The sequence below is a fragment of the Macaca thibetana genome, chromosome 5, assembly GCF_024542745.1.
Source record: "Macaca thibetana thibetana isolate TM-01 chromosome 5, ASM2454274v1, whole genome shotgun sequence".
Lineage (NCBI taxonomy): Eukaryota > Metazoa > Chordata > Mammalia > Primates > Cercopithecidae > Macaca > Macaca thibetana.
Genome location: NC_065582.1, coordinates 71,862,728 through 71,875,468, shown reverse-complemented (window position 1 = coordinate 71,875,468; position 12,741 = coordinate 71,862,728).

Genomic DNA, 12,741 nt, shown 5'->3' with positions numbered 1-12,741 from the left:
AATTTTGGTTAATATATAAATCTCATATGTTATGGTGATATAATCACAAAATTCCAACCATTCAGGGCCATGTTTTAGCCTTTTTGGAAGTCACATAACTGGCCTTTTCATGGCAAGCCCTTACAATAAAACGGTGCTTTCCAAACACTAAATGTGCATATCTACATATTGTAAAATGAGAAAATATATTACAATTACTCATTTAAAAAATTCTTTGTTGGAGTGTTATTATTCTTTCAAGAAACATACATTAGATGATGGGGGTTAGGACCAAAAGCTTTATATGAAAGTCAAAAGAAAGATCAATCACGTTTCTATTTTATTCTCTTTGCGTTTGCATTTGTTTTTCATCAGTGTGTAAAAAATTACAACAAACTTATCAACTAAATTAGTATAAATTTGATTTTCTCATAGTTTCTGTGGGCCTGGAATCTAGGTTGGGGTTGGCTGGATTCTCTGCTGAGTTTCATGAGACTGAAATCAATGTGTCAGCAACGCTGTAGTTCTTATCTGAGGTCCAGGGTCCTCTTGCAAACTCACTGCTTGTGGTTGGACTGCAGTTCCCGGACTGTTTCCTTGACAGCTATTGGCCTGGAAATCTTATAGCTACTAGAAACCACCCTTATGTCAGCAGTTCACAATGTGACCATGTGCTTTTTTCCAGGCCAGCAGGAGCACGTCTCTCTTATCTATTTCTCTAAAACCAGCTAAAGAAAATCCTTCTGCTTTGACTATCAGTTCCACCAAAAATAATATCCTTTTTGCTGTATAACACAACATAATACCAGCGGTGATAGCTTATTATATTCACAGGTTCTGTCTATGATCAAGGGGAATACAGGGAGCAGAAATCTCGGAAGCGGTCTTAGAATCCTGCTTATCACAGCATTAGTTGTTAGTTATTAGTAATAATAATACAAATGTATTAGTTTCTGTGGCTTCAAATACATGTTTTATTTTCTTTTCTGAAGTTTAAATATATAGATTTTTAAGGTAAATAATAAAATAAGACATAATGTTTATTTAATAATAATGTGTCCATCTGTATCTCTGGAAGTAAACTAGAAAAATTGCCACTGAGATAAAATTTTCAGTTTTCATGAGTTTAGCATTTGTGAAGCAGCTCAAATGTAGATTAATGCAATTACAAATTTTTATTACTTCAATTTTATTTTGTGGACCTTTGTCGGTCCAAATGTTTTAGAAAATTGAAAGTTCTTTAGTTTTCATTGAGGGCAAGTCTTTAAGTTAGGAATACTTAATAGTCTTTTTCATTTTTCTTTATAGAAAGCAAATAAATTGTCATAAATTAAAACTTTAAAGTCATTCCTATTAATATCCAGAATTGTGCTTAAAAGTTCTGTGTGAATATTATCTTAAAGTATATTTCTACTTTGTCTATAACTCTTTGTACAGTAAGTGTAATAAATGCTTTTTTTATTGTTGTTGTTATTGTTCTTCTCATTCATTTCTTTTTCCTCTGCTGACTCTTGGAAGTTGTTTAGAATTAAAAATATTATTTTAAAGGCCCACAAAGACATCCTGAAGGTAGGCTACAGACAAAAGTGAGTTCATTAAACTTGCTGAGCAATGCAGGAACATCTCCTTGACAGTGATTCAGTAGTGCCTCAAAGTGCAAGTTAGGGAAGTGAACTTATAGCAATTTAGACAGTGGACTCCAATGATATCAAGACCGTCCCAGATGGAGAACTGTTCAGAATGGGTAAACTAAGTAAGTTGCTATAGTAGTCTTTTACTTCTTGAAATATGTGGGTCTGTAAGAATTGCCATTCACAATTTGAACTTAAACACTTTCTCACAATTGAAAGTTTGTGGTGGTTCTTTGTGGAATAAGTAGTTATGATATAAAACAGAAAATTATGATATGCTCCAATTTCACTCTGCATAGAATATTGGTTATCACAGAAGTTGAAAAGAGGGTGACATAGTAAGAAGTAGAACTAACCTATCTTGATATTTCAAAGAATATACACAAACATCAATAACTTAATAAAGAGATTTCTATGTTTGCCATTTTTATGTAAATTTTTTGTTTAGAACATTTAATCTAAAATAAAAATAATACTTTAAGCTAAAATAATAGAAAGCAAATGAAGAAACAAAGAAACAACCTTTCTAAAACAAAAAGTGTTCTAATTTTGTATCATTACTTGAGTTACTTCTTAGTAAGCATTATAATTACTGTGAAATAACACCACTGTTAAACAATCAGTCACAAAATCAGAGCTATCACATCTAGATGAAAGCTTTAAATTCACATGTTTATATTTAATTAGGTTTGGTTGTTAATATCCATTTTATGTAAAAGTCTGGGAACTTTGGTAAAGCACATGAACGTATCGTTCATAGTTACTGATTGTGAAAATGTTCTACGTTAACACATATCAATCCAGAAAAATATGAAGTATGAGAGAATAATGTAACCAATACGACAATATTTTTAGTTTTTGGGAAAATATCTAATATTTTTTAAAATAAAATGTTTCACAAATGCTTTCTCATTGTATTTGTGATTTGTTGTTTTTTGTTTAAAATTAAAATGAGATACACATACTAGTTGAGGTGTGTTCCTAAAATTCTGTATGCTATATGACTACATGAATATAGAGTAGCAGTGAAATTTAACAAGTTGTTTCACTGAATTTGGATTAACTAGGATTTGTCTATGATTGATTATTATGATTCCTGATACAAATAATATTAAAGTTCATTTTGACAGGAATCGACATTATGTTTCAGGAGAAACATTTTCTCATTAATACTTTATTGAATCTTGATTACTTGATTAGAATACTTCTGGAATAATAAACCTCTGCACGTCACTTAAAAATTGATCTTTTAACCTTATTGAGACTTTTATTATTATTAATATTATTATTTGCTATTTGTACTGCAAGTAGAAGAGCTCTTTAAACTTTCTTAAAAAGGACACCATAAAGACATTCAAAATTACTGAGAAATTCCTAATTCATTCTCAGTAATTTTTTTTTAAACTTTAACTGACTTCTTAGAACTAGATTCATCCTGTAATTGGTGTTGCTTAGCACCTTGGACAGTACAGCAGATTTTAAAGCTGGAAAAACAGATTTGTTTTCACCGTTTTTTTGCTGGCTGAAAGTAATGGTGTAGAAATGATATCCCTGGCCTAATCTGAAGCTGCTTTAATCAGTAGAATACTTGTTCCATAATGAATCTGCACATCCTAAAGCACTTTATTTTGGGTTTTCTTTAGACAAAATGATACCAGTAAATCAATATTCAAATTAGCTTCTAATCTGATTATGACTAGGGGAATCCTAAGAGATGTCAAGTAAGAGATCAACAAGGTGATCTCTTCTTCTTTTAAATAAGTAGTAGTTTTCTCACAAAGGAGGAAATATTCTCCTTGGTTAAAAGTCACTGGTGACCGTTTCAGGGTTAGATTGTTGCCTGCCTAAAGCTTCTCAAAGGCATACACACACATTAATAGTTTATGAATAATAAACAATAATTTGTAAGATATGGTTTAAGAATGATATAGCAGTAATAATACCAAAATTATTAGCAAATGTTTAAAGTCACATTTTAGCAATGTTTTCTTATGACTTTAAGAGTAAAGTGAGAAATCAGATACTAAGTTCCACTTCCTACTTTGGAACATTCTTTTTTAAACTCCATCTTATTTCTTTATTTTAGTCTCTTAGCACAGGACAACTCTTTTCAGAAATATATATTCTGCTTACAATATCTATTTATGTGTCTTCAGGCATTATAGGTATCTCTCCTGGTGCTTAAAGAGTAGATTGTGAGCATCTAATTGTCATATCTGAAAACCACTGTTCTAGTCATTTTATGCTTTTGTTATAATGCTATTTCAAATGATCAGGAAAAATTGGAGATCTGCCATGGAATATTTGTCATTTCAATTTTTCTTGCACATGCAAATCTTTTATTTCTGCGTCAATGATATTAACCAATGTAAGAAAAGAGCTGTCTGTGGTCATATCTGCATTAGGGTCTACTCCTGAGTTCTGTATACAAGAGTTTAAGAGCATGTGTCTGAAGTACAGTATAATAATATATGTCTTTTCGCAGGAATGACTTAGAGGATAGTCACCAAAAATGTCGTCCACCACCAAGATTTTCAGCTTTTGTAAAAGCTCCTGGTTTCTTGTGAAATTTGGGCACACTTAAGTTATCCTCACACTTTTCCACTCTACCATTTCTTTTTTCCTCTGTCTGAAATCCTACAAATTCATAAACAAATAATGTAGATACAGGATCCTTATTTTTGTTATAAATACTTCTGTAAATTTCTGTTTTGTCTAAGCTTTGGGAAAAAAAATAAATGTTTATCACATCAGACCAAGATCAAGCTTAAAATCCTCCTTACAGAGCTTACTGAATTCTGAAAGAGGTTTAGCTTTGACAGGCAATTGAGTTTGGGAAGATAAGGGATGAGCAGAAGGGAGTAGAAGTGGGTCACAAAGAGAAATAATAGTAGAAGGCAAGAGATTTGTAGAGGAAAGCATAAGAAGCATTGCACAATAAAAACAACTAGTTTCAGATTATGATTAGTGAGAATTTAAAAGAGACAATTTTAAATCTTTCACAAGTTTCATTTCTATTAGCTAGGATTCTTTTATAGGCCACAATTTTAAAATCTGAATTTTGGGAGATTTTGGGAGGCCAAGGCAGGCGGATCACCTGAGGTCAGGAGTTTGAGACCAGCCCGGCCAACATTGTAAAACCCTGTCTCTGGTAAAAATACAAAAATTAACTGGGTGTGGTGGTGGGCACCTGTAATCCCAAGTACTCCGGGAGGCCAAGGCTGGAGAATCACTTGAACCCAGGAGGTGGGGGTTGCAATGAGCTGAGGTCGCTCCACTGCACTCCAACCCGGGCAACAGAGAAAGACTCTGTCTCAAACAAACAAACAAACAAAAACCAAAAAACAAAAACAAAAACACAACAACAACAACAACAAAAGGAATCCTATATTTAAATGACTTGTATTAAACTACTGGCTATCCTCTACATATCCATAAAGCAAATATTTTTAAAACTAACTTAGGCCAGGCACGGTGGTACGCCCTGTAATCACAGCACCTCAGAGGCTGAGGCAAAAGAATCTCTTGAGGCCACAAGGTTGAGGCAGTGAGCTGTGGTCTTGCCACTGCACTCCATCCTGGGTGACAGAGCGAAACCCTGTCTCAAAAAAAGGAAAAGAAAACTCCCTAACTTAGAAATGCATGAAAATCAAATTTTTTATTCACAGAAAAAAAGCCAAGGTCATTATTGCAAACTGTACATTTTCCTAATAAAGCATTTTATGAAGTGAAAGTCAAGTCATGTATAAAAATATTTTTGTAATGAATGCAGTGAAAAAGTTTTAGAGAACTAAAATAAATATATCATTATGTCAATGGAAAAAAAATTAAAAATCCACAAATAATGAGAAAATATATGATAAGTATTTTATGGTAAAGGCAAGTGCACTATCCTAATTACTGAAATGAAATTAAATAATATTGAGAAATTATGTTATATTCACTAGACCAGCAAAAGTAAAGTGGATTTTAAAAAACTGATGATGTTGTGAAGTAGCAGAATCTTTTATATATTCTTGGTGAGAGGATTACCACATATACTCTAAGATGTAGTTCTCTTTTAAACTCCTACAGAATTTACAAAGAACATGCTCACTGAGACATCTGCTATGAATTTCTGCCACATTTTTAAACCAGTAGACAACAGGGTAGGTATTATCTGCAATCACTGTTTACCTCACTATCTTTTGCCTTTATCATAACTGCCAAGGGTTTGCAGAGATTATCTAGAATGTTAATATTGTAATCATTGCCTTAGGGTCTGATTTCTAAAGGATCCTGGCTAAGATGACTAGTGAAGTTCAACACAAGTATTATATATCTTATATCTCAGCAACTGTACTCATTAATATAACCCTTTGAGCAAATCTTGAGCACATGAGCTGGGAAACAGTACAAGATTATTTAAAGCAACTTCTTGTAAAAAGAATAATATGAAACTTTGAAAACACCTCTATCAATTGTACAATTAATAAGGGTAGTAAAGTGAAACAACAGATTAGTATACATGGTGGATAATGAATTGAAAACTACATATTTTTACGTGAATATATCTACAAATCAAAACATTTAATTAAATAGAAGCCACAGAGGAATTCATAGAGTGTGAATCTATTTATTTAATGTTCAAAATGAAGTATCAAAAGCAAATGCTGCTTAAGAATAGTTATACAGGAATGAAAAAAACAACAAGAAAGTGAGAACATAAAATAAAGAAAATTATTATTTTAGCAGGAGAGGGTGTGTAATCAGAGGGCACATGGCAGGCCACTAAGTTACCAGTAATGGATTTGCAAGGACATAGAGGTTCAGCCTCGTGTGTCACAACCTAGACAGTGGTGGGAGGATTAAGGATGTAAAAACAAAAGTTTCTGTGCACATACAAAAATGTGACTTTACACATTACAGCAAAATGCTGAAAGTGAAAAACAAAAGGAAATTTTGAAGACAGCAAGAAAAAAAATGATTTGTCAAGTACAATGAAATCACAATGAGATTAACATTTAACACCTTATCAGAAATGGTAGAGAGTAGAAGTTCATACTCAAGTACTGAAGGAACAATTACTTATTAAGAAACTCAAAGCCCCAAAACTAACTTTCAAAAATAAAGGCAAATAAATGACATTCCAGGATAAAATAAATAAAAAGACAATCCAAGATAAACAAAAGCTGATAGAATTAATTGCTAGCAGATCCACCTACCAAAAAATATTTTTAAAAGTTCTTTAGGACGGTAGCAGCTAGTGATTCAAGATGATACTTTAAATCTACCTGAAACAATGAAGAGCACTGTTAAAGGTAATTATGTAAATACAAAAAACAATAAATGAATATTTCTTTTTTTTTCCCCTAACTGATTTATAAGGCAGATAATATGTCAACAAGAGAGTCGCTGAGCATATAACATGTAGGAACATAATACACATTATGATAGCAAGCAAAGTGGTATTGGAATATAGAAATAACACCAGACTATAACTAAAGACACAAGACCAAATAAAGAAAATCGGAAGTGGGAAATAATAAGGTTTATATAACAAAATCAATAAATATATATTTGTTAATTTTTCTCTCAGCTTCTTTAACATATATATTATTATATGAAGTAACAAATATAACAATATATTATTTGATTATAACATATATAGATATAATAAATATAACAAAATTAACATGCAAAGGAGAAGAGAAATAGGGCTACTGAAATCTAAGGTTTCTATTTTTGGTTGAAATTAAATTAGTATAAATCTAAACTAGATTCTGTCAATTAAGATGTATATAGAAAGCCCTAGATCAATCATTAAGGAAATGCTCAAAAATATATTGTAAAATAATCAAGACAGGAAATAAATAATTGAACTATAAAATATTCACTTGAGGGAAGAGAAAGGACTAAAGCAGAAATAGGAAAACATCAAGGGGGGTAAAAAAAACATGCAATATAGAGAAAACAAAAGTAAGATGACAGATGAAATTTAACTATATCGATAATAACATTTAATGGGAATGGATTAAACAATCAAAACAAAAATCAGTGGTCATCAGAGTTTTTTTTTTTTTTTTTTTTTTTTTTTTTTCTTAAATCCAATTAAATGTTGCATACAGGAGACACACTTTAAATTCAACAATTCAAACAGGTTAAAACTAAAAGGATGTAACAAGTTGTATCATGCAAACAGCAACATAAGAAACCTGAACAAGCAACATTTGTGTCAAATGAAAAAGTTCAAAATAAAACTAAACTATTATAAGACATCAAGAGAAATCTTTTTTTTTTTTTTATTTTTTATTTTTTGAGACGGAGTCTCGTTCTGTCACCCAGGCTGGAGTGCAGTGGCCGGATCTCGGCTCACTGCAAGCTCCGCCTCCCGGGTTCACGCCATTCTCCTGCCTCAGCCTCCGGAGTAGCTGGGACTACAGGCGCCTGCCACCACGCCCGGCTAGTTTTTTGTATCTTTTAGTAGAGACGGGGTTTCATCGTGTTAGCCAGGATGGTCTCGATCTCCTGACCTCGTGATCCGCCCGTCTCGGCCTCCCAAAGTGCTGGGATTACAGGCTTGAGCCACCGAGAAATCTTTTATAATAATAAAATGACCAATCCATCAGACATGCATAAAATTACATACAAACTTAACAACAGAACCCCAAAATGCATGAAGGAAAAACAGACAGAATTGAATGAAAAAAATAGACAGTTCAATAATAAAAACTGGGGCTTTGAATACTCCACTTCTAACAATGGCTAGAACGACTGTAAAGAATATCCACAAGGAAACATAAGACATGAACAACACTAAAAACCAAGGAGACCTAACTAATACTTTGTTAAGCATCACAAATCAAAATCCACCCACGGTACATTCAAAGGCAATATGCTGCACTATAAAACAAGCTCTAATAAAGAAGTTGAAGTTTAAATGAAAGCCTGCAGTAATGCAATATTTTCAATATTTATTAATTATAACTATAGAGATTGAGGCCCAACGACTGAAGAGAAAGAGGAAAAGTAGGAAAGATGTATGATGATGGCCATGTCCTAAGAATGTTTGTTCAAAAGACAAGGGACATAAGAGATACTGACCATGAGCTAAATATTAACTGGGATTTTAATCCAATCTTGATGGCACTGGCTGCTGCCATCATGCTGGCTGCAGCAGGCAGGCATGGCTGGGGCAGCAGACTCCATGGTGTTGGTGGGAGCCCCAACTCTGCTGGGCAGGGCTATAGCTGCCCAAATGGAGGCTGTGGATCTGAGACTCCCTGTGCTCTTGCAGGGGGCCAGGAGCAAGCAGGATCTGCCCTCCTGGATGTAGCTGCAACAGCCCAACCCATGGCTGGAAATCTGTGCCTCCCACGCCATGGAGCAAGCAGGATCTGGGGACAAGCAGGAACCAATTCCAAGTTGTCAGGGCAGGAGCTCCACAGGTGCATCTGCGGCTGTCCTCCCAAATGTAGGACCTGGACATCTCTGCAGCCTGGACCTTTGGGGGTCCCCAGAAAGGACAACCCCAGCCACCCCCCAGACCTTTGTCCTTACTGGCTTGTAGGTGTCTGCTCCTGCCACCTGGCCTCTCTCTGCTACTGGCTCCAACCCTGGCACTATGAATAACAGCAGGCAAGCAGATTATTCCTAGGTGGAAGGGGATGAGTTCCCAGTAAGGCCCCTTTGTCAGGCCAGGGAGGGCCTGAAGGATGGGGGTTAGACTGCCATTCCTGCCTCACTTGAATGGGAACTCACGGTGCCTCTTCTTGCCCACCCATGGCTGCCCATGAGCCAATTGGAAGGTGCCTCCTCCCCTTTGAGATCCATAAAAGCCCTGGGCACAACAGAGCAGGGCAGAGGATGGCCAGGGGACAAAGAAGGCAGAGAGATGATGGAACTGGAAGACCAGCTGCTGAGAGGAGTACCCTCTCTGCTGATAGCTGGAGATGATGGGAGGATCAGCTGCAGAGAGGTGTAATCTCTCTGCTGAGAGCTGCAGAGACCAGGGAGCAGAAAGGAGTTACCCTCTCCACTGAGAGCTTCAGAGACCTATAGAAATGTCCCAACAACCTGCTATGGAGAAGAGCTACCCTCTCCAGGGCCTCCTCTCTGCAGAAAGCTGAACACTCCACAGGGCAACCTGCCTACAGAAAGGAACTACCCACTCCTCTCAGTTGTTCTAATACTAAATAAAACTTCTTTTCTCACCTTTCACTTGTCTGTGTACCTCACACTTCTTGGACCAAAAAACTTGGGCAAAGGCACCATAACCACAGAGGTTTCCGGCCAGAAAAATTACACCCCAGTGATCCTGTAACAATCTGAGGCTGTGAGGTTTATCAATTATATATTATAAGAATTCGTTTATTGGTAAGACTTGCGTTACCTGAAAATTTAGGTGTAAGTAAGAGAAAATCACTTGGGATGACTTTTTAAAATGAGACATTTTGGTAAGGATACCTACTAAGTATCCCATGGAACTCCAGGGCAGGAATGCAGCAGGACTGTGGGAAACTGGAACTAGAAAGAAGAGCAATATCGAGAACTCAGATATTACGCTTTCTGTCATGCTTCTTTTTCTTTGTGACTTCAATTTTGCTTACCAACCTCTATAGACTGGCTCTCTCTACTTTTTTTCATATAGCCGAGCTCAGATCGCACCTTTTTTCACCATTCAAACTGAGGTAAATAGAGTAATTTAGTCCCAGTTCTGAAATACTGAAGAAAAGATAGTGACTGGATTAACTTGGATTAATCCACTGAAGACAGCTGATGGTCACAGTACAAACACAGCCACTCGAATCACCTCAAAATGGTCTGATATAATTATGAAAATGATCTTATCCAGAAGTTACAGCTATAAATGTAAGATAAAATGATGAAAAGGAAAAAACAACAATTATAAATATATATTATACAATAATAAACACTTTTCTTCACAATAGGGAGAAAATCCACTGGAAATTTGTTTTACAACTTGCAAGAGGAAGCTAACAGTGACAAATTATCTTTCTTAGTGAACACACTATCAATAAGCCATCATCTACCATCTTTTATATAATCTTGACACAGGCTGGCCACAGGAATTCTTTCTAACTTTTGAGTTCCATGCAGTGTATATTACACATGCCACATGATCTTAGAGTTTTTATAATCATTTCTCAGTATCTGAGTTGGAAAAAATATATTGATATGACAAAATTAGAAGTAGAAACAAACATACAAATAAATTCATACATAAGTAAGTAACTTTCACTTTAAATCTAGTTTAATTTGAGTTTTAAAGACAAACTTTGATTTCTCCTAAGCAATTATAAAAGAGTGTATGAGTCCTGTGATGAAGAACTAGTGAGCAGGTGGTAGAACAAGTATACACACTGTCAAACAAACAGTTGGGATAAAATGTTACAAATATTCCTTATTTTTTTTCTATAATATATGAAAATAAGACAGGATATTCACATGACAACAGCTGATAGTTGTTTCCTAATAACGTGTTCACAAATGTCTCTTCAAGGTTAATGATGAATTTTCATTAACTAAATTTTGTTCTTCTATATACACAAGTTTATAATGTCAAATCAGAAATTTCAAAGTGCTACTTTGATAGTCAAAAATGTCAACTATTCCTCATTGTGTCTACATTCTTAAGTAGAATTAGATTTTTTAGAGCCAGGCACATAATGAATTAACAACTATATGTGTTATTTTGACTGAGATTTGTGCTAAAATAGACTTTTTTAATGACGAGATTAATTGGCTATTCCTCAATAGTCATATTTAAATTAATTAAGATATTTGTTATAATAAAAACATTATGCTTTAACAGCTTTGAATGAATAAAACATAATTATACTATAATTAAGAAGCTTCATTTCAAAGAATATAATATAACCTGAAGTTTACAAGCAACAATCCCTTCGAAGTAACGTTCTCCAGCTGGCCCCAGAGAATCCCAGTTTGACAGATGGAAATAAGAAAAGCCATAAAGGAAATGTGATGTTTTCTGCATTATAGTATTATTAAGAAATTTCCAGCATATGGTAAGAAAGTAGATGCATTTTCAAAAATGCTGACCTTCTTCCTATATTTATCCTGATGTCATAAAACCTTATAGTTATAGTTAGCAAAACAGTCTACTAAAATATAAATATAGATAATATAATTCAAATTCTAGAGAAATTATAATTTTCTCATCCAGTTCTAAGGTCCACTATTACTCTCTTTGATTTTGTAAAGAGGTGCATGTGTGTATTTGTGTGTACTAAATGTTCTATATAATGTATTTTTAAGGAATTTTATGTAAAATGTCACACCTGTTGCTTTGCCACAGTGTTTGAAGACATCATGGCTATCAGCCCTCCTATGTATTTTCACCAAACTCTGGCTTGTTCATACAAGTGCACTAATGTTTTGCATGCATTCCTATCATAAAAAACTTTCTTACTAAATATCACATAAATCTCTTTGTCAAGTAACTGAGAGTTGAACTGATAACAAAAATATAATGATAAAAGGGACAATATTTTACAGATAAATGTCTTTGCCAGGGAAGTTGTATTTTTGTGAATGCGTGTCATGTTGCAAACCACGTGAAGGTTATTGAAAGACCAAGAGTACTGGCACTGAAAATGTTAAGGAAGGTAAAAGGTCATTTGGCAGAGGCATTATGTCTGTGTTCATGAGAAAACTCATCTTGGAAAAGAATTTTGACCTAGAGGGTATATGAAGACACAATAATTACTATCAGTCTACGTAATAAAAAAATAAGTTTAAAAAAGACCTTTAATTTTCCACTAAATTTGTTAAATTATTCATATTTCCTCTGGTTCCATTTACTGTAAAAACTGGTATGAGTAAACTTTAACGTTTAATATATAAGGAAATGTGTAGGTAGATAATGTATTCATGATAGTGTAATTATGATCATTTAACATCTAAATACATTTCAAAATCATGGGAAAACTAGATTTTTCTGTCTTTATTTAGTATTTCACTTCTTTGAGTTCAAGAACTCTAGTTTCAGCCAGCAGGAATTACTTTTCAATGTGGTGTGCACTCCCTTTTCCTTACTTTTCCTGGGAACTAATCTCAGGAGCACAGAAGATGTCATTCTTCACAGAATGCAGTTTCTGGGCATCACCTT